Here is a 6276-nt window from a genome sequence, read left to right on the forward strand (position 1 = left end):
CAATCAAAGGCAAAGGGTTCGAGTGGACCCAAGACTGCCAGCTCGCGTTTGACGAGCTAAAAGGTTACCTCGCTAGTGTGCCAACCTTAGCCCGGCCCAAGGAGGGCGAGGTCTCAGAACTGTATCTCTTGGCAAGCGACGAGGTGGTCAGTTCGGTACTAATAAAGGAAACAGACTGGGTCCAGTGACCCATATATTATGTTAGTAAAATTTTGCAGGGAGCAGAAACAAGGTACCCGCAGATAGAAAAGCTAGCATACGCACTGGTGATAGCAGCTCAGAAACTCCGCCCATACTTCCAGGCTCACACCGTCATCGTCCTGACCGACAAACCTCTAAGACAAGTTTTACTCAAACCCAAGGTTTCCGGTCGACTGACGAAATGGGCCATCGAACTCAGCGAGTACGACCTCCAATACAAGCCAAGACTGCTATTAAGGCCCAAGCCTTGGCAGATTTTTTCGCAGAATGCACGTTTAGCCTCGAAGCCCCTAAGCCGGTCGAGCCCGAGATCCCCAGTTCAGGCGAGCTCGGAGCTCCCAAACCAATCGAGTCCGAACCCCGTGAAGTAGCAGCCAGCGTAGCATCTCTCTTGGTTAGACCAAGCGCGAACTGGGATGAGGAGCCCTGGATCCTTCACGTAGATGGCTCCTCGAACCAGCAGGGCAGCGGGGCTGAAATAGTGCTACGCGGCCCGAGCGGAACAAAGTTGGAATACGCACTACACTCTGAGTTCGCGGCATCCAACAACGAGGCGGAGTACGAGGCACTGATAGCCGGGCTGAACCTAGCGCACAAGGTCGGAGCAAAGCACGTAGTTATCTGCAGTGATTCTCAACTCGTGGTCAACCAATTTACAGGCGAATACGAAGCGCGCGAGCTCACAATGATTGCATACTTAGCAAAAGTGAAGGAGGCTCTGCTCAACTTCTAGCCACACTTCATCAATCAAATCCCAAGGTCAGAGAACACTGAGGCCGACGCCCTGTCCCGATTAGCCAGCACGAGTCACAACGCCATGAGAACCGTGTACATAGAGGACTTACCTCGGCCCAGCATTCTCGGTGGGGCAGAAGAGGTCGCTCCCGTCTCTGAAGCAGAGCCGAGCTGGATCGACCCACTCGCGAGCTTCCTGTTAGACGGAACCCTCCCCGCGGACCGCAACGCAGCCAAGAGGGTGCAGCGCCAGGCAGCCAAATACGTCATAATAGAAGAACGGTTGTACCGACGATCCTATACGCTCCCCTACCTGCGATGCTTGTGCCCTGCTGAAGCCGAGCTCGTACTCCACGACACTCATGAAGGCTTGTGCGGCGCACACCTGGGGGCAGAGCCCTCGCCGAAAAAGCACTTCGACAAGGATACTACTGGCCAACGATGAAGACAGAGGCCATCGAGCTTGTAAGAAAATGCGACAAGTGTCAGAAGCATGCAAATATCCACCATCAGCCTGCTGCCGACCTCAAATACCTCACAAGTCCATGGCCCTTCGCCCAATGGGGCATCGATCTTCTGGGGCCATTCCCACCAGCGACAGGCGGGAGAAAATTCCTAGTGGTGGCAGTACACTACTTCACAAAGTGGATAGAAGCTGAACCTCTGGCAATAGTTACAGCCCGAAACATATAGAACTTCTTTTGGAAGAACATAGTATGTCGCTTTGGGCTACCTCAGGTACTGATCTCCGACAACGGCAAACAGTTCGAGGATATCAAGTTCCAAAAATGGTGCCAAAGTATGGGAATTAGTCAGAACTTCACGTCGGTCGCACACCTGCAGGCAAATGGCCAAACAGAAGTAATGAACAGGGCCATCCTCCGCGGACTGAAAGCACGACTAGACCGAGCTAAAGGGTTGTGGGCGGACGAGCTACCAAGTGTTCTATGGGCTCACCGAACCATGAAAAAAACCGCCACAGGAGAAACCCCCTTTAACCTCACCTACGGCACCGAGACAGTAATCCCAGCGGAAATCGAAGTACCTACGCTGCGACTAGAAGCATACGACTGCGGCATACCAGCAAAAGGTAGCTCGGTATTATAACGCGCGAGTAAAGAAGAGAAACTTCCGCGTCGGCAACCTTGTTCTCCGTAAGGTCATGGTGCCCGAACCCGGCGTAGGGAAACTTGGACCAAATTGGGAAGGACCCTACAGAGTAAAGAAAGCACTCGGGGGGGCATACGAGCTCGAAACCCTAGAGGGAAAACAAGTACCCTGAGCATGGAACATTGTCAACCTAAGGCGATACTACCTATAGACCGCCAAGCAAAGTGGGTAAAATCACCACCAAAGCCTACGGGCTAGGATGCCGAGCTAACGAAGGAATCTCGGCACAAGCAAGCAAAGAAAACAGTCTGCGCGGGTGCGGTTAACTCAGGCAGAAAACAGACCGGACGAATATTCAGTTCGGTAAATACATTCAGTTCGGTAAATATGCTCAGTTCGGGAGAGAATGCTCAGTACGGGAGAGAATAACCAGCACTTAAACAAATCATTCCATTCCAAAATGTAGAGCAGTACAAAAAAAAAAATTTCAAGTCCGGAGCTATTTCTTCGTCATCAGAAGGCACTTCGACAAAACCCGAAGGCCCTGCCTCGCCCTCGGAGTCTGGCTCGGCGTCAGCAGCATTAGCCATCTCCTGAGTTATGCGCGAAGTGGATATGGCGCTTACATCGAGCTCGTGATACGTATTCTGGATCATTCATCGGCTTAGCTTAAAACCCCTCCTATATGAATCCACCATCAGATCATCGAAGCCCGGCGAAGCAATGTACTCATCGACGGCCTTCTTCTTGGCATCTTCGATACCTTGAGAAAAGATCTGCGTCCTCTCCCTGATATCCTCCTGAAGATACTCGACCTGATGCTGCAGATCTAGCCTCAAGTCCGCCATATGCTTCACCACCACTCCCATGGCCTCGGCATCTCTTTGAGACCTCGCCTGCCTGATACGTGAAAAATGAGCAGTCTCTTCGGCAGCGCGAACAGCAGCCTCCGCAGCACGAGTAGCCTCCTCGGCAGCGCGACAAGCCTCTTCGGCAGCCCACGCCTGCCTCGAGCTCCTCTCCACCTGAGCCGCCAAAGCGTGCATAGAAGAATTCACCTACCAAAAGAGACCGAATGATCAAAAGAACCAACAAAACAAAAGCCAAAGAGCTCTAAAAAAGGGAAACACTTACCACCATAGCATGGGTAACGGCACGGCAGGTCACTTGATGCAGAGGGAGATCAGTCCACGCCGCGACCTCCTCGGGGAAAATAGCCTCTTTGCTCTTTTGAAGAGCATGGGTCAGCGTCAACACACTCCTGAAGTCCCCCGGGGCCCTCGAGCCCGAGGGCCCAGCACGCGTGTGAGCAGACCCAGAGTAAGCAAGAGCCCCAGAGTATGTAGGAGCCCCTGTGTATGTAGTCTCAGCGTAAGGGCCCCCCGCCGACTCCTGCATCGAAGGGACCATCTCGGGCCCCCTGGGCGGATCTTCTGGCTGGTAGCCCGGCACCTCGGGCTCCGCATCCTGAGGCACCTCGACGCGAGTTCACTTAGCAACCTGCTTTCTCCTCTTCATGCCTTGAAACAAGTGCCCACCTCGGGTCCCTCGCGAATCCATCACACCTGCGAAAAGAAGTTCGTCGTCAGTAAAAACCAAGAAAGATAGCAAGATAAGAGTCGCCAAGTGAAGAACCTACCCGAGCTCAGGCCGGCCGCAATGAGCTTGGCCTCCGTCAGATACTGTTCGCACCTCAGCCCAAGCCGCGTCCATTGCTAGAGACCCTTCGCCGTCCCCTTGTCAAGCGTAACCCCGGAGTCAGGAGCGGCCATCCCCCACCTGGTCTGAAAAGGCCACCCCAGCACACTTCGCACCCCGAAATAGTCCTGCTTCCATGCTGGGAGCTTGTGTAAAAGCTTAAAACCCGGGCGAGGAGACAGGTAGTAAGCCCGTCTACGCCCGGGGAGAGGACCCACTTGCTTCTTAAGCATCAAGATTGAAGAAAAAATCTCCAAGTCCAACGGAAAGCTCTCATCACAGATAAGGGAGATTGTCCCCACCAAGTTTCAAATGGAATTCAGGTGAAGCTGGCCGACTGTCACGCCGAAGTGGTTCAAGACTTCGACGAAGAGGGGGTGGAAAGGCAATCGCAGCCCCGCAGCGAGCTGCTCCCGGAATACTACGATCTCATCAGGACCGTGTTCCCAAGGAAAGCCACCCGAAGGTATAAAATAAGCATACTCTCCGGGCAAGTTATAATAAGTAATGAGGGATTGGAGCCCCTCGGGCGTCATGGTCGAAGGGCCGAACTTGTCTAACACCCGACCCCGGCAAGAGGTGGACGCCAAACTACCCGAAGCGCCACGGCCTACAAGCTCGAACTCTTCCTCGAGCTCTACCTCCGGCTCACTAAGGCTATCGGGGGATGCAACTTGGTTCGTAGAACCTGCATCCGACCCGCTGAAATGACTATCTGAGCCATCCGAGCTAGACATTGGGAGTGACGAGACCCAGGAAAGTACTCACCCGGACAAAAGCTGTAGACCACAGGAGCTCGGACGAACGGAAGACCTTGAGCACGAACTAAAAAAACCCGGACGCGAACTGGATGCGAGCTGAGACTCAGACGCGAGCTTGAGAGAAATACAGAAGCGACAACTGGGGTCCCCCCCCCCTCCGCTATTTATGCTCACTATGACCGCACGTCCCCCGAGCCCGAAACGTGATTGGCGCACATCTTTCTGAAACTGACTGCGACGGCGCGCATCTTTTCGAAACTAACGGGACGCCAGCACACGTCTCCTCAGAAAAAACGGCAGCAGCACGTCTTTTTCAAATTTGAAAAAACGCCCGCTTTTACGCCCCCAAGAGGCGCGCCTTTTTTTTTTGAAACATCGAAGCAACGCGCGCGCCGCCACATCTAATTTAGACAGGCCGACGCGCTTCCCGCATAAATGGACACTCAAAGAAACCCAAGAAACCCTGACAAACGCACCTTGTGCTAGCAAGAACCAAGATTCAAAGTGCAGAACAAATCTACCTGACACCTTGCGAACTCCCCGCGCCAGGGCAAGACCCTTAGCACGAGGAGTGGGGGGCAATTGATGAAGGAAGATTTGGCCCGACCTCACAAATCACGGCACGTGGCAAAAAGGGCAAGTAGCTCGGCACTTAAAACAACGTACCGAGGGTACAAACGCCAAAGGAAAGGGACCAGCAGGTCTGAACTCCCTAGCAAAGGGCCTGAACTCCCTACTTTGTGATCGAACTCTTTGCAGGGTGCCCGAACCCCCTACTTAGTGGCCGAAGCTCCCTGCAAGGGGCCCGAACTCCCTCTTTGACCCCGAGTCACACAAAGTAGAGACCCAAACTGGCCCGTCTTATGACAGTTCGGGGCCCCCCCTTATCCGAACTCAAGACTTCGCCTCACGCACCGCTCTAGGCACTTCGCTTCCAGAGCATTGAGCTGGACGAACCACGCCGTACCTGACACCGAAGGAGTCCGTATCCAGGGGCGGCGCGCCTGACTGACTTGGGATTTGACACTTGACGGCCGCATTTCCAAACGGCCACCTGCCGCCGTCACCTATCACCACTGCCTCCAGTTACAGAGGCGGCTCCGACAAAAGGAGCAGTGACGGTTCTGCCCCAGCAGAGGCGATGACTCCCGAACTGGCAGAAGCACGGAAAAACTCATCCCCGACCTGACAGGAGTCCAGGAGTGAGTGCGCGAGGTGGTTATAAAAGGCTCTTCACCCCCAAAGAGGAGATATAAAAACTTTGCGCTATCTAGTTTATCTTGCCTTTGAAGGATTCTAACTTAAGCTTCGGAGCCTTTACACCAAGTTCTCCTCGGAGCTTCCTCATCTCCTCCGTTTCAGGTTCTCTGCTACTTGGTTCAGAGGCAAGATCACGGACAGCTAAGACCAGCCGGATTGCGCATCATCAGTTACATTGTACACTTTATGATAGGTTTTTGTCGCACATGGGAAACTTCTCTCATCCTTAATTTTATTATTCAGATGTTCCCAATACAAGGTGAAATGTAACTGTGAGATTTGTATGAGGTGTGCTATTTGGGAGTATATTCCAATTTCCACTTTTTGAGAAATCAGTATTGACCGCAAACACCACCTCAATTATAAACAAATTGAATTTAGATCACCCTTAACCAGATGGAATAGATTCAATTCAGAATTTGATAAACGTGTGTGTATACACATCCCTACCCATAGAGGTGTAAAGTGGGCTGTACCGGTGGCCCATGGGTGACCCGCACCATGTTGGCCC

This window comes from Nelumbo nucifera, chromosome 7 (genome assembly GCF_055504915.1).
Source record: "Nelumbo nucifera cultivar China Antique chromosome 7, China Antique-T2T, whole genome shotgun sequence".
NCBI classification, from domain to species: domain Eukaryota; kingdom Viridiplantae; phylum Streptophyta; class Magnoliopsida; order Proteales; family Nelumbonaceae; genus Nelumbo; species Nelumbo nucifera.